Genomic DNA, 24,080 nt, shown 5'->3' with positions numbered 1-24,080 from the left:
GTACATAGTTTTACCAGCCCCATTTTACAATGAAGAAACTGACATTTCAGAGAGGCTAACTTACCCCAGGATACAGATTGGATCATACGTAGTTGAGCAGTCTCCTGGGTAATAGTTTTTCTTTTCTTTTTCTTTTTTTGTTTTGAATAAGCACAGAGAATTATAAAATGTCAATTAAATAACTGCTATTTAAATGATTTTAAATAGTCATTTTTGAAACATTGAAGGGAAAAGATTCTAATGGAGGTGAATAGGAGGAATTTAAAGGAAAAAGTAGTGACAGCAGTCAAGATCCTGGTGTGACTACAGAATGGAGGGGTTGGGGACTGCCTCTGTAGTTGCCCCGAAGGGTTCCTGTCCCACACTGTGCCAGGGCTGAAGGCACTTCTCAGAGCTCCCTCATGGTTTCCAGGATAATTTGTGTTGTCCTTTATTCAGGGTGGATCCTTCTGTATGTGGTATGACAGTAAGATAAATTTATAATGTCCTTTTGGCATATTTCTGAACCTTGATTGGTGTGTTTTTCATGAGTGAATGGTTGGTGAGGGTGGGGTTTCTGAATCACTGAAATAAGTTGCCATCACTGACCTTGGACTGTTCTACCATTTTTTCCTTTGACCTTTGATCCCTGATGAAATAACTTCTGGAACAATTCTCCTGCCTCAGCCTCCTGAGTAGCTGGGATTACAGGCACGTGCCACCATGCCCAGCTAATTTTTTATATTTTTAGTAGAAACGGTGTTTCACCATGTTGACCAGGATGGTCTCGATCTCTTGACCTCGTGATCCACCCGCCTGAGCCTCCCAAAGTGCTGGGATTACAGGTGTGAGCCACCACGCCCGGCCTAATTCTTCTTTATAGGAGAAGAAACAGATTTGCAGATATATAAAGTGATGAAGTGATTTGCCCATAGTCACACAACTTGTATGGCAGAGCTGGAGCTTGAACCCAGTTCTCTTGACTTTAAGTTCAGTTCTCTACTCACTGAATGGGAGACCCAGAAAGAGATTCTTGTGGTGTGTCACATAGCCTTACCATTGCTTTGTCCTATGTAACGCCATGAATTATGTGAATTATCTTACAAGGTTTTTGGAGTCAGGAGGTGTCGTAGAGATGCCTTAGAATCCAACTTTCTTTTTATTGTAGATGAGAATACTGAGTGGTCAGGTGACTTAGATTAAAGATAGCACTTGTTAGAAGGAAGACTAATGAATTTCAAGTCAAAGTCAGAATTTAAAATTATCCTAAATGCTGGAACTTTGAGTTGATTTGACTAGATGAAAATTTTCACAGATAAAGGTTTAGATTTTTTAGAATACACATTACACAGCAATGAAGAGGAAAAGCTGGGCATGGCGGCGTGCTCCTGTAATCCCAGCCACTTGTGAGGCTGAGGTGGGAGAATTGCTTGAGACCAGTAGTTCAGGCTGTAGTGTGCTATGATAGAGAAAAAAAATTAAGAAGAAAAGGAAAGAAGTGGGGTGGGGTGTTGCTTACTGTGCACATCTTTCAACATTTCTGCATGTTTGTAAAATTTTGTAGTAAAACGTTAGGGGAAAAAAGAGAAAAGTAGCTTAGCAACAGTTTGTATGGAAAAAGACTTGAAAATATTAGATAACCATGAACTTACTATGAACGTCTGGAAGCTCCTAGAAAAGCAGATTTTTTTCCCCCTTAGATTAAGGTAGGAGCAACTCAGTGTCTTGATTGAGGGAAATAATAGTCTTGGCAAGCTCTGTGCTTGCCAGACCAGACCTGTCTTGTATCTGTGTCTAGTTCCAAGGTGCCTGTGTAATATGATGCCAGTGGACACAGGATACTGAAATCTGGAGGAGTGGTACTGACTTGGAAGAAAGGCTAGTTTAGGGAAGCACCATGGTGGTCTTCAGATACTGGGGGAGTTGTGGAGTGAGAGTAGTACTTTGATTTTGAATGCAGAGCTTTGATTACGGCAGAGCAAAGACATTATAGGGAAGGAGATGTGCATTCTGTTTTTCTCATAACCGACCCTCCCATTCTGTACTTCAGTACAGTCTGTCCTCCACAGCAGCCCAGGTTAGTCTTTAGGAACTGCAAATCAGGTTATAGGACTGCCCGGCTTTTATTAGCATCCTGTGTCACATGAAATCCAGGTTGTGACTGGTCTTTTGGCCCTTGCCCACCGGTCCTCATTTTGACATTTCTGTATTCTAGCCAAGTTTTTAGAGTTCTTCAGTTGAACCTATGTTTACTGTTTCACCTTTGAGATGTACCTCTCGCTTTGTTCCCCAAAGTAAGGCAGATTTGGGGGTCTTTTTGCTTCCATTGTATCCTGTACATAAGCTTGGCCTGTTTTTTGTTTCTTAAAGTAGATTTAAAGGATGGAGGCCTATTTTGTTCATTTATATGTCCTGTTTCTTCCTCTAGACTGTGAACTCCTTGAAAGTAGATATTTTTGTCCTAGTCTTTTTTTTTTTTTTTTTTTTTTTTTTTCTGAGACAGGGTCTTGCTGTGTCACCAGGCTGAAATGCAGTGTCACAATCTTGGCTCACTGCAACCTCTGCCTCCCAGGTTCAAGTGATACTCTTGCCTCAGCCTCCCGAGTAGCTGGGATTACAGGCACGAACCATCACACCTGGCTAATTTTTACATTTTTCGTAGAGATGGGGTTTCACCATGTTGGCCAGGCTGGTCTCAAACTCCTGACCTCAAGTGATCCACCCGCCTCTGCTTGCCAAAGTGCTGGGATTACAGGCGCTTGTCTTTATATACCCATGTATTTGAGCCCTTCTTGACCAGTTTCCCAGAGAATTGGTGCTTGGCTTGCCTGGACACAGAATAAATGTTCATGGAATGTTGTGCCCACAATGACTTGCCTCATAACTTTTTAGTAGGCAGGATCCTCCCATAGTAGACCCTTGTTAACTACAATAATATTTTTTTTGTCAGTGATGTTGCATGTAGGGTTTCCTATAAAATGGCTTCCAAGATAGTTTTCATTTCTAGTGGGAGTCTGTGAGTTGATTTTTAAGTAGTATTCTGTCTACCTTTTGTGGAAGGTAAGGTTTAGCCCTTACCTTTGTTTTTCTCAGTAGGTTTTAATTATATGATCTCCTTGTAGATGTAAAGGAAACTCTGGAGCTTCCTGTGTGTCTGTGAATGTGTAATTAGCTTTAGGCAGGGCTCCCAGAGCTGTGAATCCTGTCCTCAGAAGCACTGGGTCATTCTGGTGAGTGTTCAGACCACCCAGATTGCAGCTTCGTAAAATACAAGGTTTATTTCTATAATGAGAGTGGTTTGTGTCTTCACCCAAATAATATTTTAATACTAAATTATGACATATTTCAAATTTAAAAATAGGTATCTATAAGTTCATAAGATTTTAAAAATTAATTTCAATAATTGTTTAAGAAAGTAGTTTCAATACATTTCAATAATTTATTTTAGACTCAAGGGGTACATGTGCCTGGCTTGTGGCATGGGTATATTGCATGATGCCGAGATTTGGGGTACGGATCTCGTCACCCAGGTAGTGAGCATGGTTTTTCAATCCATGCCCATCCCTCATTCTCTCCTTCTAATTAGTATGATTATAGCTAAGAATTTTACTTTTACAGCCCTAATTTAGTACATATTGATGTAGACCTGGCAATAAATATTCTGCTCTAAGAAAGGTTTCATGTTAAATAGCATGGTAGTTAGTCCCTTCAAAATGAAAAATTTTGATACCAGCACTGATGACAATATTGGACAAGTAGACAAATCTAGAAGGGGCAGATTGAGCTGAATAGTTTTAGTGTTGTTACAGTTTGTTTATATGTTGTGAAATATTCATTGAGATCAAGATCTCACATTCCTAGGGAAGTTCTTGTGTTGTGTGTGTACTGGAGGCCATATGGAGTGGCAGAAGCAAAGTGGGGTTTGGATTCGGACTGTTGTCCCTTAAGAATGAATTGACCTTGAGAGAATTACTTACACTCTCTGATCCTTAGTTCCTTCATCTAGACATACCCACGTGGACTCTTGTGAGGATTCAGTGAACTGTACGAGGTACGGTACAGGACATGGTGCTTGCTGCCTGGGAGAGGCTCAAGGCCTTCAGTGCCTTTTCTTGTTGGTTTGGGACTAGTGCATCTCTTTTGGTGTTTATAAGCAATGCTGTTTGACAAATACATGGGGCATGTTTCTTGGATTATTACAGTTTTGGATTATTCTTAGAACACAGAAGCAGGATCCACAGTGTTTTTATGAGGCGAGCTACTTTTTATTCCCCCCAAATCTTGACTTTACTGGACTTGAGATCTCAGTAATATGTGCTGATGTGACATCCTTGAGCAAAGTTGGAGAAGAGATAGTGGCAACTTCCACGACTTCTCCTTCTCCAAGACACTTGAAGTGCTGTGAACTGTGCTCCCTAGCTGCTCCGCTCTGTAATCTCTGCATGGGGGCCATCAAGGGGCTCTGGGGAAGAGAGTCAGCCAGTGTTTCCTCCCCCTTGACCAGATGGAGAACCAAGATCTGGTGAATTCTAATTTGTTTTTCCATGACCCTAGGGGTCGTTTTATGAGTGTGTGGAAGCATTTTTGATTGTTTCAATGGTTGGTGGATGCCACTGACATTTATTTAATAGGTAGAGTTCATGGAATTCAGGGCTCAGTGCAGTGACAGTTCTGCAAAATAGAACTTTTCCTGTGATCTGCACAGCTTAGAATATCTTTTTTTTTTTTTTTTGAGACCGAGTCTCACTCTGTCTCCCAGGCTGGAGTGCAATGGTGTGATCTGGGCTCACTGCAACTTGGTTTCAAGTGATTCTCCAGCCTCAGCCTCCTGAGTAGCTGGGATTACAAGAGTGTGCCACCATGCTTGGCTAATTTTTGTATTTTTAGTAGAGGCAGAGTTTCACCATGTTGGCCAGGCTGGTCTTAAATTTCTGACCTCAGGTGATCCGTCCACCTCGTCCTCCCAAAGTGCTGGGATTACAGGCGTGAGCCACTGCACCTGGCCTAGAATATCTTGCTGAATAATTTATGTAGCTAGGAAAAACTGTTTTAAGACTGAACTTATAACTTAATTCCATTTTACATAAAGGATTTTTTTAAAAACATAGTATTAGTATAAATGGAAATTTGAGTCTGGACTTTGAAGGGAAATTATCTTGTTTTGTTCTTAGTTTTACTAAGTGTATTACTAGTCTGGGATCTCTGAGGAAAGAAAACCAATAGGAGATATATATATATATATATATATATATATGTATGTCTCCAGTAGGAAAGAGAGAGATATGTTTTTATATATATATAGATACATGTTTATATATATATATATGTTTAAATGTGTATATATTTAATCAATACATATGATTGTCTCATACATATCCTATTGGTTCTGTTTCTCTGGAGAAAAGTATTCATTAGTTGCCCTTTATCTATGGTTTTGCTTTCCATGGTTTGAGTACCTCTTAGTCAGTCACGGTCTGAAAATATTAAATGGAAAAATTCCTGAAACAAACATTTGGTAAGTTTTAAAGTGTGGACTGTTCTGAATGGCATGATGAAATCTTGTGCCATCTCACTGTCACACCTGGAAGATGACTCCTCACTTTGTCTGATGTATCCCTGCTGTGTGCGCTGCCTGCCTACGCTTAGTCCCTTAGTTTTCATTATCAGATTAACTGTCTGGCATCACCGTGCTTGTAACCCTTATTTCACTTAATAGTGGACCCACAGTGCAGGAGTAGTGATGCTAGCATATTGTTATAATTGCTTATTTTATTATTAGTTATTGTTGTTAATCTCCTACTGTGCCTAATTTATAAATTTAACTTTATCATAGGGGGTATGTATACATGCTCCCCAGCTTACTGTGGTTTGACCTAAGATTTTCCAACTATATGATAGTGTGAGTCCATCACAGTTTTGATGTAATGTATAATTTTCAGTAAATTATGTGAGCTGTTCAATACTTTATTATAAAATAGGCTTTGTGTTAGATGATTTTTGTCCACCTATAGGTTAATGTAAGTGGTCTGAGCATGTTTAACGTAGGCTAGTCTAAGCTATGATGTTCAATAGGTAAAGCGTATTAAATGCATTTTTGACTCGTGGCATTTTCAACTTAGGATGTTTTTATTCCATCATAAGTTAAGGAGCATCTGTATGTATAGGAAAAAACATAGTGTATATGGAGTTGGGCAATATCTGCAATTTTAGGCATCCGTGGGGGTTCTTGAAACATATCCCCCTTGGATAAAGGGGGAGCATTCTATATATAAAAAGATATTTATTGTAAGGAATTGACTCATGTAATTATGGAGGCTGAGAGGTCCCAAGATCTACAGTTGGCAAGCTAGAGACCCAGGAGAGCTGATGGTGTCATTCTGGTCTGGGTCTGAAGGCCTGAAAACCAGGAGCACCAACAATGTAAGTTTCTGTCTGAAATTCAGCAGACTTTACACCCAAGAAAAACCAGTGTTCGTTTCAGTTTGAGTTGGACGGGAAGCAGAGATGTCCCAGCTCAGCAGTCAGGCAGGAGGAGTTCCCTCTTACTTTACCTTTTGTTCTATTCAGGTCTATGGTTGATGAGATAAGGCCCGCCCACATAAGGGAAGTTAATCTGCTTTATACAGTCCAGTGATTAAAATGTTAATCTCATCCGTAAACACCCTCACAGATACACCCAGAGTAATATTTGACCAAATGTCTGGGCACCTCATGATGCAGTCAGATTGAACATAAATTAACCATCACACTAAGAGTGATTTGCCTTTTTAGGTGAATGAATAATCACATTATTGATAGCATTCGTGATAGGTAGTGTGGTATGTGAGTTGCCAAAATGACATACCCAAATGAAGAGTATTTGTAGCTGTGAAATTCAGTGATTCATCTTAGAAATGTAGATTTCTGACCATTTTAGTCCTAATATGGTCCTGCCTGAAAATTTACATATTGACAGTTATATTTATTTTATTATGAAATATTTTTATATTATAGTTGCTAAGTTAAGTAGATATGTTTGGAATATATATGTAACAAATAAGTTATTTCTGAATTTCATTTTAGGATAGTAGAGGTACATTTTCAGTAGTTTTTAAAGAAATAGGGCCAGGAGTGGTGGTTTACACATGTAATCCTAACTACTTGGGAGGCAGAGCTGGGAGGATCCATTGAGTTTGGAAGGTCAAGGCTGCAGTGTGCTGTGATCGTACCGCAGCACTCCAGCCTGGGTGACAGAGCAAGACCCTGTCTCAAAAAAAAGGTGCACAAGGGGGTATTTGGGTCTGATGTAGCGAAGAACCAGCAGTCTAAGTGATCTCAAGCTGCCAGCCTACTTGAACAGTCTGTATCTCAGTGTCGTTAAAGCTTTGACTGTTTCTTTTCTCTTCTTGGACCTCTGTCAAACCAGTCTTTCTCCTTATCAGGTATCTTCCAGTGTCGGGATATATTTTCCAGAAGTCCTTGTTCAATGTTGTTCATTAGGTTGGTATTTTTTAAATTTCGGCTTTATTGATAGGTAATTTACATGCCATACAATTCGTTTATTCAAAGTGTAAAACCTGGTGGTTTTTAATATGTTCACAGGATTGTGCAACTGTCACCACAATCTAATGTTAGAATTTTGCATCACTCCAAAAAGAAACCCTGTATCCATTAGTACCTAGCCTCTATACTCCCTACCCCAACCCCTGGCAATCACTAACACTGTTTTTATCTGTATGTATTTGCTTCTTCTAGATAATTCATATTAATGGAATCATATAATACATCGTCCTTTGTGGCCACCTTTTTTTTCTTTATTCTTAAAAAAAAAAAAACAATAACCAGAAAAAACAGGGTACATGTGCAGAACGTGCAAGTAGATACATGTGTGCCGTGGTGGTTTGCTGCACCTATTGACCTGTCCTCTAATTACTCTCCCCTCGCTCCCCATCCCCCAACAGGCCCTGGTGTGTGTTGTTCCCTTCTCTGTGTCCGTGTGTTCTCATTGTTCAGTTACCACTTATGAGTGAGAATGTGCAGTGTTTGGTTTTCTGTTCCTGTGTTAGTTTGCTGAGGATGATGGCTTCCAGTTTCATCCATGTCCCTGCAAAGGACATGATGTCATTTCTTTTTATGGCTACATAGCATTCCATGGTATATATGTACCACATTTTCTTCATGCAGTCTATCGTTGATGGGCATTTGGGTGGGTTCCATGTCTTTGCTATTGTAAACAGTACTGCAATAAACATACTGTGTGCATGTGTCTTTATAGTAGAATGATTTCTGTTTCTTTGAGTATATACCCAGTAATGGGATTGCTGGGTCAAATGGTATTTTTATATCTAGATCCTTGAGGAATTGCCATACTGTCTTCTACAATGGTTGAACTAATTTACATTCCCACCAATAGTGTAAAAGCATTCCTATTTCTCCACAGCCTTGCCAGCAGCTATTGTTTCTTGACCTTTTAATAATCACCATTCTGACTGGCATGAGATGGTATCTTGGTGTGGTTTTGATTTGCATTTCTCTGATGATCAGTGATGTTGATATATAGACCAATAGATTAGAAGAGAGACCTCTGAAATCACACCACACATATACAACCATCTGGTCTTCGACAAACCTGACAAAAACAAGCAATGGGGAAAGAATCTTCTATTCGTTAAATTGTATTGGGAAAACTGGCTAGCCATATGCAGAAAACTGAAACTGGACTCCTTCCTTACACCTTATAAAAAATTAACTCAAGATGGATTAAAGACTTAAATGTGAAACCCAACACCATAAAAACTGTGGAAGAAAACTTAGGCAATACAATTCAGGATGTAGGCATGGGCAAAGATTTCATGACGAAAACACCAAAAGCAATTGCAACAAAAACCAAAAGCGACAAATGGTGTCTAATTAAACTAAAGAGCTACTGCACAGCAAACTGTCATCAGTGAACAGGCAACCTACAGAATGGGAGAAAATATTTGCAGTCTATCCATTTGATAAAGGTCTAATATCCAGAAGTTACAAGGAACTTAAACAAATTTACAAGAAAAAAAAAACCCCCATTAAAAAGTGGGCAAAGGATAGGAACAGACACTCCTCAAAAGAAGACATTTATGTAGCTTTCTTTTATGTAGTACAGATACTCCTTTATTTAACAAGGGGTTACGTCCTATAAACCCCCTGTAAGTTGACAATGTCATGAGTTGAAAATGCGTTTATTATACCTAACATACTGAACGTCGTAGTTTAGCCTAACCTACCTTAAACATGGTGAGAACACTTACATTTGTCTACAGTTAGACACGATCATCTAACACAAAGCCTATTTTATAATAAAGTGTTGAATATCTTACGTAATTTATTGAATACAAAACTAACAGTAAAAAACAGAATGTGGTTGTATGCAAAAGTAAAGTATGATTTCTAAATGCTGATTGCTTTCATGTCATTGTAAAGTTGAAACATTGTAAAGTTTAAAAGTAGGAACCATCTTTGTAATATTTTAAAGACTCACCCTTATCATGAACTGTATCGATATTTCATTCCTTTTTATGGCCAAACAGTATTCTTTTGGATGAATATACCACATTGTGTTAATTAGGTTTTATTTCTGAGACAGAGCAGCAGGAAAGGAACAGCCTGTTTTGTTGTCCAGTGTGGTAGCCACCAACCACATGCAACTTTAAATAAAATTTAAAATTCAGTTCTTGGCCGGGCGCAGTGGCTCACACCTGTAATCCCAGCATTTTGAGAGGCCGAGACGGGCAGATTACCTGAGGTCAGGAGTTTGAGACCAGCCTGGCCAACGTGGTGAAACCCTGTCTCTACTAAAAATACAAAATTAGCCAGGTGTGGTGGTGTGTGCCTGGAATCCCAGCTACTTGGGAGTCTGAGGCAGGAGAATCACTTGAACCTGGGAGGCAGAGGTTGCAGTGAGCCGAGATTATGCCACTGCACTCCAGTCTGGGTGACAGAATGAGACTCTGCCTCAAATCAAATAAATAAAATTCAGTTATTCAGTCATACTAGCTACATTGTTAAGTGCTTAGTAGCCACAAGTGGCTAGAGGTTTCCATATTAGCATAGATAAATACATACAACATGTGCATTGTTGCAGGAAGTTCCTTTTTTTCTTAAGATAGAGTCTTGCTCTGTCACCCATGCCAGAGTGCAGTGACAGTGACAACATCGTAGCTCACTGTAGCCTTGAACTCCTGGGCTCAAGGGATCCTCCTTCCTCTCCTCCTGAGTAGCTAGGACTACAGGTGCACACCCCCACACCTGGCTAACTTTATTTTTTGTTTGATATTTGGTAGAAGGGATTTTGCTATATTGCCTAGGCTGGTCTTGAACTCCTGACCCCAACTGATCCTCCTGCTTTTGCTTCAGAAGGTGTGAGCTACTGTGCTTGTCCTCTTTTCTTTTCTATCCTTCTCTCTCTTTCCTTTTCTTCTTTTTTTATTTTGAGACGGAGTCTCATTCTTCTGTCGCCAGGCTGGAGTGCAGTGGCACAATCTTGGCCCACTGCAACCTCTGCCTCCCAGGTTCAAGCAATTCTCCTGCCTCAGCCTTCTGAATAGCTAGGACTACAGGCACACGCCACCACACCCAGCTAATTTTTGGATTTTTAATAGAGAAGGGATTTCACCATGTTGGCCAGGATGGTCTCGATCTCTAGACCTCGTGATCCGCCTGCCTCAGCCTCCCAAAGTGCTGGGATTACAGGTGTGAGCCACCATGCCTGTCTGGTCTTTTTTTTTTTAGAGAGAGTATCTCTTTCACCCAGGCTGTAGTGCAGTGGTGTGATTGTGTCTCACTGCAGCCTTGAACTCTGGGGCCCCAAGCAGTCTTCCCACCTCAGCTTCACGATCATCTGGAGTTATAGGTGTGCCCTACCATGCCTGGCTAGGAAGTTCTGTTAGATAGTACTGGTCTAAAAAATGTTAATTTTAATTTTTTTTTTCTTTTTTGAGTCAGAGTCTCACTCTGTTGCCTGGGCTAGTGCAGTGGCACAATCTTGGCTCACTGCACCCTCCGCCTCCTGGGTTCAAAGGATTCTCATGCTTCAGTTTACTGGTATGCATCACCACACCCAGTTAATTTTTGTATTTTTAACAGAAACGGGTTTTACCATGTTGGCCAGTCTGGTCTTGAACTCCTGGCTTCAAGTGATCTGCCTGCCTTGGCCTCCCAAAGTGCTGAGATTGTAGATGTGAACCACCATGCACACCTGGCCGAAAATATTAATTTGACAGAGGCTGGAAGGGTAGGCTAAGAACAGTTGAGTTTCTGAGTGGTGTAATAGAAAGGAGTGCCAGCATGGAAGGTGGTAGAAAGGTGAGAAGAAAAAAAAGTTTGGGGAGCCATTTACAAGACATAAGAGAAGCTAAAAAGTGAGAAGCTGGCTAGGTGTGGTGGCTCATACCTGTAATCCTAGCATTTTGATTGGCTGAAGGCTGAATGGGGCAGATCACCTGAACCCACAAGTTCAAAATGAACCTGGCAACGTGGTAAAACTTTGTCTCTACTGAAAAAGGTAGCCAGGTGTGGTAGCACATGCCTGTAGTCCCAGCTACTTGGGAGGCTGAGGTGGGAGGATCACTTGAGCCTAGGAGGCAAAGACTGCTGTGAGCTGAGATCGCACCCCAGCACACCAGCCTAGGTGACAGAGTGAAACTCTAAAAATAAATAAATAATAGTGAGAAGTTGAAGGAAAGGTTCTTAATAATTTGATTTTTCTACAGTACCTTCAGTTAGTGAATGTATCCAATCTAATTCTTTCATTTTATAAGTGAGAAAAACATACATTACTGGTTAGCAGGGATCAGTATAATGGTATGTTTTACCTGTCAATGATGCTCCTTGAATCTATCTCGGTCGTTTGCAGTATCCCCTGGAGTGCAGTAGGAAATAGATGAGAGAGCTGAACTAGAGAGTGTGCTTACCCGGGGCATATTACTCAACTGGATTAGGAAAGTAGAAAGCAAAAGGGTTAAGAGTAGATAGATAATTTGATTATTACCATATGCATCATTTTCTGTAAGGAATAACCAGGAAGTTGGGGAAAAGCCAGGAGAGTCTCTGAGGGTTCGTTGTATTTTGATTGAAGTTAGTGGCAGCATTCTTTTTCTCCAAGGCCTTACCATGTTGAGGGTAGAGCACAGCCCCCTTCACCCTGTCTCGCTGTCCCACCGCCAAACCAGTTGGTACAGCTTATTTTATGTAAAGGGAAGATAAATCTGGAGTGCTCAAGCACAGTTTAGGTAGAATATTCAGTAAAGCCATTGGAGTGAGCCTTTTCCAAAAGGCTATTCTCTTTTTATTCATGTATAGAAATCCTCATAAAATAGAACAACCTCGGCCGGGTGACTCATGCCTGTAATCCCAGCACTTTGGGAGGCGGAGGCGGGTAGATCATCTGAGATCAGCAGTTTAAGACCTTCCTGGCCAGCATGGTGAAATCCTGTCTCTACTAAAAATACAAAAATTAGCCAGGCAGCAGTGGCTCACGCCTGTAATCCCAGCACTTTGGGAGGCTGAGACGGGTGGATCACGAAGTCAGGAGAAACCCCGTCTTTACTAAAAAGCGAAGAATTAGCCGGGCGTGGTGGCACACACGCCTTTAGTTCCAGCTACTCGGGAGGCTGAGGCAGAAGAATTGCTTAAACCTGGGAGACAGAGGCTGTAGTGAGCCGAGATCTCTAGTTGGGAGGCTGAGGCAGGAGAATCACTTGAACCCAGGAGGCGGAGGTTGTGGTAAGCCGAATTCACTCCGTTGCACTCCAGCTGGGCACCAAGAGCGAAACTAAGTCTCAAAAAAAAAAAAAAAGACCAACCTCTTTTATGCTCAGTATGGTTTATCTGAGTCATCATACATAAATCTTACATTCAGAAGAGGCTCTCATTTTTGATAATTTTATTATTCTACCCAAAGTGATCCAAGGAATCTTTCTAAACATTATTATAGAGACTGTTTTTTCTGGCTCAGTTAACAAATGTATATTTAAAAGCTTATCTGGCTTCAGCTTTGTGTGTTGCCAGTGTTATTCAAGTCTTCTTAGCTGTGAAAGCAAGTATGTACCACTTAGGTGGAAGATTTATTACCATATTCTTTATAGGTATATAGAATGGTTTTGTTTTCTGAACCAATATTGGGGCTAATGTTTTGCAAAAGAATTTCTGGCCAGGCACACTGGCTCATGCCAGTAGTCCCCAGCACTTCGGGAGGCCAAGGCAGGAGGATCACTTGAGCCCAGGAGTTCGAGACCAGCCTGTGCAAAATGGCAAAACCCTGTCTCTACAAAAAATTAGCCAGGCTGGTGGTTCTTTCATGTAATCCCAGCTACTTGGGAGGCTGAGGTGGAGAAGCAACTGAGTCCAGAAAGTCGAGGCTGCAGTGAGCTCTGATCGCACCACTTGCACTCCAGCCTGAAGTAAGGCTGTCTCAAAAAAGAAAAAAAAACGTCCCTGCTGCCTCTTGATGAGAGAGGTATGCTTGGAAATAGGTTTAGATCCTGAGTGTTGGGGTTTCTGAGATAGTCTACTGACTTATATAGGATATCGCAGCAAATATTTGAAAGTAGGACTTTACTGGTTAATTTGGAAAGTGTGATCACTTTTAGATACCTGCAAATGGCTAATTCCCAAATGCCGGGATGATTATTGCTTTATCAAATGCTGAAGATAATGTACACTGTGTTATATTTAACCATTTCTGTTAGAGATCTAGGACATTCTTTTTACTAAATGAGCTAGAATGTACAAAATAATTTCAAAATAGTAATATTGAAGGAGGAAGCCTTAAATAAGGTGTGTTCTGATTTGTACATTCTGATTTGTACGTCTAAGAATTTTTCAGCTTTGCTCTAGTGACATCTAGCTTTCAAACAGTTTTATCACATGCTAAAATTCTTCAAAAGCAAATTTCTAAAGAGCTTTCTTCCAGTTAGGTTCTCAGTGTAATGCCGTTTCTTTCCACAGATTTGCTTGTAAATGTATCAGGAAGAGGCAGCCCAGAATGAAGAAAGCAAGCAGGAGTGTTGGCTTGGTGCCTAAAGTGTCTGGGATAAGTAAAACGCAAACAGCAGAAAAAATTAAACCTGAAAACAGCTCTTCAGCATCTACAGGAGGCAAACCTGTAAAACCTGGAACAGCAGCATCATTGTCAAAGGTATTCATGTGGTGATGTTTGAATACATGGTGGATTTTTGGAGGAGTGAGTTTAAATATGATGTTTAATATATTAAATGAGCATCCTTACAGGTGTGCCCTCTTCTGGTGCTGGGAACACTTGGCCTTTGAAGAGACCTTACAGTAGGGTAGACCTAATTGGTGTTTTTGGTCTGTCTTTTTGAATGAAACCAAACAATAGGCTTGTTCATGAAACAAATAATTGAGCACCTGCCTTGTGTAGGATGCTGTGATTGTGTGAACTGGAGGTACACTCTGCCTTCAGGGAGCTTGTGGAGTAAAGGATGGAGGCAAGGCACAAACATAAATCAGGAAAATACTCAGGGAGAATGTCAGATATCCAGGGAGAGCAGTAAAGCACTGTGAACAGTTTCAGGTAGGTAAATATTGTTTCTAGCCTGGGAAGGTTTTATGAAAAGAGCATGTGAGCCAAGTCTTACAGTCCTGTGACCTCCAGACAGGTCTTTTTATCTGCTATCTCCCTCACCTTCGTCACCACAAATTGCTGTTCTTCTTCTGGCAGCTGGTTCATTATTATTATTATTATTATTATCATCGTCATCACTTTTTTTAATTCCTTTTTTTTTTTTTTTTTGAGATCTGTGTTGCCCAGGCTGGTCTCCTGGTTCAGTGGATCCTCCTGCCTCAGCCTCTTGAGTAGCTGGCTCTACCGGTGTGTGTCCACATGTACAACCGGAAACATGATTTGTTCAAAATCCTTTTTTCCAGGCAGGGCCCCGATAGATCATGGCTTAATTATTTTAAGAATGACCTCAGGAACAGCTGAGGAACTTCCTTATATGTGTTGAAAGATCTAACAGGAAATGCTAGTTTTTCTATTCTAAGGTTGTTGGAACTGAACCCAGACTTATTTCATTGGCTTGGAGATGCACATAGATTTTCTCCTGGCTATGACCCTGATGAATTGCTAGGTATCATCCTGTGGCCTATGTACCAGGAATAGACCCTTGCCCAGCTTCTGTTAGTCTCAGTGAACACACTGAATCATTTTGTTGGTAGCAGTGCTGCCGCTCTTTGGTGTACAATAAGCTGCGTTTTCTGACCTAACTGGTTACTCAGTTGCTGGGGCTTTCTTTGGCGTGGAGTGCCTGTGTGACTAGGTGACCTGTTATTTATGCGACTGGAAGAACAGGTTGAAATGTTGGCATTGGATATGCACTGCTACCTTCCTTCTGTGGCCTCTTCATCAGTGGCAGGCAGTGTCTTTGGAGGTTTACTATGGAATGTGCACTGAACAGGCATGTTACATCTTCGAAAGCTTGGATCTGGAATTGCTGGGAGTTTGGTCTTGGACAGTGAGTACTTTTCCACTGTAAAGCAAACCTGTACACTTGCTCTTGCCAGCACATGCCAGCTGTCCGTAGCTTTGGATTTGCTGTGTTGACAAGTTTGTTTAAGGTGTGTGTGTGTGTGTGTGTGTGTGTGTGTGTGTGTGTGTGTGTGTGTAGCAGGAAGGTCAGGGCAGAGGTAAAGCTTTTTTGGCAATACTTTTCCTGGAGTGGATTAATTGCCTTCACTTAAGAGAGGAGAAGGAAAAAGTAATGAAGTGGAGATTAAAGTAAAAAGAGACAGAAGGAAAGAAGAAAATCGTGAAAAAGAACAATGGAGACATTGAAGGGCTTTGAGACCCCACAGACTAAACTGTTATTTTATTTTTCTAATTTTCCTTATTTTACTGTGTTTCTCTGGCACATAGATACTTCTTACAACGTGAATTCCTGTAACTGTCATGAAGCATTGATGATTAACCTGGTGAATGAAGTGTTTGGCTTAATTATTGACATAGCATGTGCACACACCCATTCATTTATGGACACCCACACCTGTGTGTCTGTCACTGCACAATATTCTCATGACTCTCTTCTTGTAGTGACAGGGTACAGGATATGCATTTTTTCACCTCTCTCATTTTAAGTATTGTTTGAGGCTAAATGTAGTTGAGGGTTAAGGGAAGGACTCTTTTGATCCAGAACACTTCACTGCTGGTGCAGCTTTCATAAATACAAAACACTACTGCTGCCCGCAGTGAGTTTTGGGGACATTATTCCCACTTTTGTCAGGAGCTGTGTTATTGGGCTTTCAGGCTTTGTATACTTAATTCTCCTTTGTCACAGTCAGTGGAGAGGATTATTTTCCATGTAGAGAGGGTCTCCTGCATGCCAGCACTTTGTAGCGTTCGCTTATACTGTTGAGGTGTTCATGATTAGTTCTTTTGCATTAATATGCTATTCCATTGTACTGCTGATAATTTTTTCTAAAAATTATGAATTAATAAGCTTCAGTTAGAATTTAGGATTGATAACTCTCCATGATTATTTGTGGTCATACAGTGTAAAAGTTAGTTAACAGTATGAACAATCTACCTCTGAAACTTGAAAGGTAAAATTTGAAAACAAATCTTCAAATTTGAGAGAGAGATGCAGACTGTGAAACTTGGACTTGACCTTGAGAAGTATATGTACCTGGTTGTAGTATTTCATTATTTGTTTCTGGAATGTTTTTACCAAATTATTTGCATTTTGCAGCAGTTATAAAAAAGTAGGCTGAACATTTGTTCCTTCATCAATTTCATGTTTTTACACTTGCTGATGGGGGATGTTTATGTGTGGGAATGCACATGCCCTTACATAATTTTGTTGCAAAAATTAAAAGAAATAGGGAAAAACAGCAGAGAGCCTGCTAGTAGCTTAGGGTAAAAGGTAAGTTGGAAAATGCAGAGGTTTTTGTTTTTGTTTTTTCCTTTTTTGTTGTTGTTGAAGTAAAGCATACGTATAGCAAAGTCCACAGAGCATAGGTGTTGAGCTTAGTGAATCATCACAAAATGAAACATACCCTGCAACCACCACCTAGAAACAACATACGTGCCCCTCAGAAGCTTCCCTTGTGCCTCTGCTTAATCATTGTCCTTCCTGTCCTTCCCCAAAGTAACTACCTTTCTGACTTCTAGCACCAGGGACTAATTTTGCCAGTTTTTGATCTTTACAGGAACATAGTCATATACCATGTTGTTTTTTTATGTGTGTCTGGTTTCTTATCTGTACTGTTGCATCTAGCAGTGGTCACTTCCTTTTCGTTACTGGTTAGTAATCCATCGGATGAATATACCACAGTTTGTTCATCTCTTCTACTATTGGAAGTCTTTTGGAGTTTCTGCTCTGTGGCTAAGAGTAGTGTTGTTATGAACATTTGTATACATGTGTATTAATGCACATGTGCCCCCATTTGTGTTGGTTCTAGAACAAGGAGTGAAATTACTGAACCATAGTGTATACCTATGTTCAGCTTTAGTATTATAGATAGAAGAAAATCATTTTTTAAGGTGGTTACCAGTTTACATTCCTGGTTACTTCATATCCTCTCTTGCACTTAAATTGTTACTCCTTTTATGTTAAGCACTCAGGAATGTATAAAGGGGTGGAGGAGTGGCACTAATTTGCATCATTGCCAGTAAGATTGAATACCTTTTTATACATTATTTTTATGTGCTCAGTGGTCATTTGGATCCTTTTTTGTGAAGTGCCTGTTCAAGTCACTTGCCCATTTTTCTGTTGGCTTTTTTTTCCAACTTTTTTTTTTATTTATTGTGGAAAACTGCATATAGCATTCATCACCTTGGCCTTTTTATTTTCCATTTTATTTATTTTTATATTTTTAAGAGATGGAGTCTCACTCTGTTGCTTGCCCAGGCTGGAGTGCAGTAACATGATCCTAGTTTACTGTAGCCTTGAACTCCTGGACTCAAGCCATCTTCTGGCTTCAGCCTCCTAAATAGCTGGGGTTATAGGTGCACACCACCATACCTGGCTAATTAAAACTAATTTTTTTTTTTTTTTAAGAGACAGGGTCTTGCTTTGTTACCCAGGCTGGTCTCTAACTCTGTGGCCTCAAGTAATTCTCCTGTGAAGGTGAGGTTTCAGGTGTGAGCCACCGTGCCCAGCCATCTTAACCATTTTTGAGTGTGCAGTTCAGCGCCATTAAATACATTCACATCGTTGTGCAGCCATCATCACCATCCATCTCCAGAATTTTTCATCTTGCTAAACGGAGGCTCTGTACCTATTATATAACTCCCCATTCCCTCTTCTCTCCAACACCTGACAACCACCATTCTACTTTCTGTCTCTATGAATTTCACTGCTCTAGCTATCTCATATAAATGGAATCATAGGCCACTTGTTTTGTGACTGCCTTATTTAACTTGGCATCGTGTCCTCAAGGTTCATCTGTGTTGTAGCATGCGTCAGAATTCCTTCCATTTTTAAGGCTCAGTGGTATTCCATTGTATTTATATGCTGTGTTTTGTTTATCCATTTGCCTGTCAGTGAACACTTGGGTTGCTTCCACCTTTTGTCTACTACTATGAATATGAGTGGAGTGTGCAAATATCTCTTCAAGACCTCACTTTCAGTTTTTTTTTTTTTTTTTTTTTTTTGATGGAGTTTCTCTCTTGTTTCCCAGGCTGGAGTGCAATGGCGCGATCTCGGCTAACTGCAACCTCTGCCTCCTGGGTTCAGGCAATTCTCCTGCCTCAGCCTCCTGAGTAGCTGGGATTACAGGCACCAGCCACCATGCCCAGCTAATTTTTTGTATTTTTTTAGTAGAGACGGGGTTTCACCATGTTGACCAGGATGGTCTCGATCTCTTGACCTCGTGATCCACCTGCCTCGGCCTCCCAAAGTGCTGGGATTACAGGCGTGAGCCACCGCACCCGACGTTGCTTTCAGTTTTGAGGGGGTATATGTCCATAGTTGGAGTTGCTACATTATATGATAACTCCATTTTTAATTCTTTGAGGAATTAAAGAGAGCGCTTCAAGGTGCGGGTTCCCGGCTGCTGCCCATGAAGGACCGCAGGTTTGGGCTGGGCGGTGGCTGCAGCGGTAACAGGCAGTTTCAGTACTGGGCTGGGACCACAGACCCTTCATCCTGCCGGGCTGCTGGTGTCCTTTCCTGAGGCTGTGCTGTGCCTGAGGGGCATCAGATGGGCCTGAGGAGATTGGAGGAAGCTGACACTGGAGCCAGCAGGAGGCCCCAGAAAGAGAGGCTGGGAAAAGGGACAGGTATCTAAGGGGGTAACCTCAGAGTCACTTGCCGCCTTGGGTGCCAGGTTAGCAGATGTGCTGGCTGCAGAACTGGAACCAGATCCAGATACAGCGATCTGCAGACCAGGAGAGAGAGGGTCAGTGGAAACAAGGGGTCCCTGTGTGAAGGGGACAGGGAAATGCACACACGTTGGGGTTGGGGATTTCATCCTTTTGCTGCCGGGAGAGGCAGGAAAGGCGGACCGGGCACCTGCTGCAGCTGTGGCTGAGGCCCAGGGATGTGAGGGGCCTCTTTGCCCTCCATTCGGTGGGGCCCCCCACATGGGGTCCCAAGTAGAAGGGGTAAGGGCCCCTGCGGCTGCTGCAGCAGCAGCAGAAGTGCCAGGCCTTGGGCTTCTCAGGCTGCAGTCCACACTTGGAGCTGGGAAGGGGGCAGGAATCAGCGAGGTGACCTGGGCTGTGTCCCGGGAGTGTGAAGAGGTGTCAGGAAGGGGATCTTAGGAGGCGCGGCGCTTCCTCCCAGACACGGCAGGTGTAGAGGGGGCCCCTGCAGCAGATGCTAGGAGGGACACGCGGCCCAGGTACTGTTGGGACATGTGAGTCCCCGGATGTGCATCCATGCTGGGTGCTTTAGGGACAGCAGGCGGAGAAGAAGTCCCTGTTGCAGGTGAGGGCAAAGCTTGGGAAGGCCGTGGGGCTCTACAGTCTGAGACGGCCTTGGCCTCACCCTGCAGTGCACTATTAATGCGCCGGAGTGCCGCCTCCTTCTCCAGGTCCAGGTCTTCAGCAGTGACCCGGAACCCCAGCCGTAAGGGAGATGGCAGCTTCAGAGGCGCCCCTCGCCTGCGTGGCAGCAGAGGAAACTTTCTTCTACGAGGCCTAGACTCCTGAGATGTGGGGGAGCCATTCCTGGGGGCCAATTTCTCCCCTGGTGGTGCCTCTGCTGCCTTTTCACCCTGGGTGTGAATGACAGCCTGAGAGACAGCCTGAGAGTTGTCCTCACTCACTGTCTCTGAGGAACTGAGGGTCACATGGCAGTGGGATGAGTCTGGCCCCCTCCTCCTCTTTAGCCACGGGAAGCCTCCCGTGGAGCTGTAGGAGCTGGAAATGGCATTTCTTTTTGGGCCAGGGCTCATCCCAGAAGGCTGGGATGTCTTGTGACATGTGACTCCTGACACGGTCACATGGCAGTGGGATGAGTCTGGCCCCCTCTTCCTCTTTAGCCACGGGAAGCCTCCCGTGGAGCTGTAGGAGCTGGAAATGGCATTCCTTTTGGGACAGGGGCTCATCCTGCAAGGCTGGGATCTCTGGTCCTGTCTGCCTTCTGACCTCTGGGCATGGAGGTCTCTCTGCCGAGGCCCGGGCCTGGGCACTAAGGGCAAGGGGTCTCCATTATCCGGTACGGGCCTAAATGCAGACCGTGAATCCCCGGTGCCCTCGGGGCCCCTTTGGACATGGTCAGTATTCTGTTGGACTCTGGGGTCCTCGCCCTGCTCAGGCATCGCTGCCTCACTCTCCCTTTGTGCTCTCAACATGATCTCCTCCGGACAGGAGTCTGGGCCACAGCTGGGTGTTGTGGGCCCCAAAGGGGTGACTCCCTGCTCCTGGGCCCCACAGAGAGTTTTGGGTGGAATTGGACTCTCGCTATGGTACCTGTGCATCCAAATTGAAGGCAGAGGCAGGATCGCTGGAAAACCTTCTTGAAGTTGTTTGGACACACTGCTGATTCCAAGTGTCCGGGCCCTTGTAGGATGACCTGCCACTCCACCCAGGGGCAGGAGCAAGGAGGAGATCCCACAAGCAAAGTCAACGGAGGGATGGGGAGAGCGGGCTCAAGGCAACTGAGCCCTACTGGCAGGTCCCCGACACTCGGGCCGGGACAGGGATAAGGGGCACAGAGTGCCCAGGTAGCCCCTTCTGGGAGCAGCGGGGAAATTTCCGATTCTTAAACTCTCGAGAGCCAGGCTCTGAGCGTCGTCCTCTAGCTGCCAACGCGGCTAAAGACTAAGCGAGCGGTTTCTCCTGTTGCCGGGCAACGCATCCTTCTAACGTGCGCGAGTGGGGGCGCGTGCAAAAACGGGCGCAAGTGAGAGATCCGCGCCAGAAGGGCGACCTTCACGGATTCGCGGGACAAGGTATGCGCGCCAGGCACCTGCTGACAATGCGGTGGGGGGAGAGGTGCAAACTATGCGCGCGAGGCACGGGCTGGCAACCGTGGGAAAATGGAGAGGCCGGCGCACAAGGCGCCTGCTGGCAACCGTGGGAAAATGGAGGGGCCGGCGCAAAAGGCGCCTGCTGGCAACCGTGGGAAAATCGAGGGACTGGCGCACCAGGCGCCTGCTGGCAACCGTGGGAAAATGGAGGCGCCGGCGCACAAGGCGCCTGCTGGCAACCGTGGGAAAATAAGGGGGACCGGCGCACGAGGCACCTGCTGGCAACCGCAGGAAACTGGAGGGGCCGGGGCGGGGCGCGCGAAATAGATACTGGAGGGAGAGGCACGCGCACAAAGCACGCGAGACATTAACGGTTCGGTGCGGCAAGGCATGCGCACAAGGCATCTGCTGGCAATGGCGGGGAGGGGTCAAGGTGTGTCATGATTATCATTTCCCTGTATATACACATGTATACACACATAGTATTTTTTTAGCTGTTTGATCATGAACTGTAGACATAATGCTCCTTTACTGCTTGAATATTTTAGTGCATATTTCCAGAAAAACAAGGGCATTCTTTTTTATAACCATAGTAAATTGCAAAATCAGGAAATTAACATTGATATGATGCTAGTATCTAATGTATTGCCTTTCATTAAATTTCACCACTTGCACTAATGTCAGATATAGCAAAAGAGAAAAAAAAATTGTTTTCTGGTCTAGGATCCAATCCAGGATCATGTATTGCGTTCAGTTGTTATGCTTTTCGTTTTCTTTAAATTTGGAATAGTTTCTTACTCTGTCTTTTATGACCTTGACATTTCTAAAGAGTAAAAGGCAGTTATTTGATAGAGTGTCCTCCAGATTTGGGTTTGGTAGTATGTCCTTAATGATTAGATTTGGGTTATGCATTTTAGGCAGGAATATCACAGAAGTATAGAAATACATGACTTCCATCTTTGCCGTTGTGGGGCATGTTAACTTCCTTTGGTTAGGGTAGTGAAGGCTAGATTTCTCCACTGTTAGGATACTGTGCTTCCTCTTGTAATTAATAAGTAAGTGTCTTGTCAGAGGTACTTTGAAACTTTGTAAACATGTCTATCCTCTTTTCCCCAGACTTTTCACCCTGGTTTTAGCACTTGTTGATAGTTCTTTCCCAAATCAGTTATTACTGTGATTTTTGCCACACGACAATTTTCTAATTCTGTCATTCCGTCTACATGTATTAGTTGGCATTCTGCCACAAGGAAGAGTTTTTTTCTCCTATTGTAATTCATAGATTCTTATTCAGTGGGCTGTAAATTATTAGGATCAGTTAGTTTTATGCCTAGATTATCCCTTATTTGGCCACTGGGAGCCCCTTCAGGCTGGCTCCTGTGTCCTTTTGACATTTTCCTATTACTCTTGGAGCACTTCCTTAATTTCTGGCACAATAACTTTTGTACCTTTCCAGCTCAGCCCTAGAATCAGCCATTTCTTCAAGGAGACCTTGTTCCTTTTAGTGGAGGATAGTACTTAAAATCAAGACCTAGAAGTTAGATGTGTTCATTGCTTTTGGGACAGACAGACACACAGATACACACACACACACACACACACACACACACACACTCTCTCTCTCTCTCTCTCTCTCTCTCTCTCTCTCTCTCTCTCTCCTATGTCAGTTTCTCCACCTGTTTCTCCATATATTTAAATGTATGAGTTCACACTGATACTTCCAATTCTATTGACTTAAAAGGTTCATAACAGCCTTTCCACATTCTATAATTGTAATTCATTTATCCAACACTGAAAAACCTGGCCTCTACCACCTACATTTACTTATTTTCTCCACCCTATAATATACAGAAAATAGTTTTAGAATTACCTGTACCACTGTGAGAAACAAATTTCTCAATTGAAGTTTAATATTTGCATACGCTTTGTCTTTGGCTTGAGAGTCTGAGGATTTATGGTCAAAATACTACTGTGTTGAAAAAATACTTGGGTTATGTTATTCATTTGAAATATAGTTAGGTCTGTTTGTTCCTATCCTATTCCATTTTAGGCTTCTCCTATCTTTATTTAAATTTTATTTATTTGTTTATTTTCAGCATATGAAACACTAACATGGCTCCATGAGTCAGAACCATATGAAAAGATATATATATTCAGAAAAGTGCGCCTCCCTTCCCCCGTTCTCTCTTACTGGGTACCCACCCACCGCAGAAGTTTAGTTTTTGTTTATTCTTTTCATGTTTCTTTTTGCATAAATGAGCAAATACATTTTTTTTACCTCTCCTTTCTTACGCAAAAGGTGGCAGAATACATTCTTTTGCACTCTGAATCTTTTCACTTAATGTACTCCAGAAATTTCTCTCCATACCTATTTGTAGCAGTCTTTCTTATTTTTTATTGTTGTTTAATACCTGATTGTATTCACTGAAGTGTACTGCATATGCTTTCCTGTGTATATAGGTGTGTAAGGCAGACCAGTATTTTGCAATAGGAAGCAATGCTGCAATGAATAATTCGCCTTGTGCATATGTATTTGTCTTATTGGAGGTGTATCTTAAGGTTAAATTCCTAAAAGTGAAGTTGCTGAGCAAAAGGTAAATACATGTGTAGCTTTGTTAGATATTGCATGGGTCCTTTCATAACGCTTAAGTTAAGGTGCATTCCCATCAACAACTAAGGAGGGTGCCTGTTTCCCCATATTCTTCCCAAAAGAGTGT

The sequence above is a fragment of the Aotus nancymaae genome, unplaced genomic scaffold (genome assembly GCF_030222135.1).
Source record: "Aotus nancymaae isolate 86718 unplaced genomic scaffold, 86718_ANA_hifiasm-v0.15.2.pri h1tg000210l, whole genome shotgun sequence".
NCBI classification, from domain to species: Eukaryota; Metazoa; Chordata; class Mammalia; order Primates; family Aotidae; genus Aotus; species Aotus nancymaae.
The sequence above is the reverse complement of the archived record's forward strand: the minus strand, read 5'-3'. Positions refer to the sequence as shown.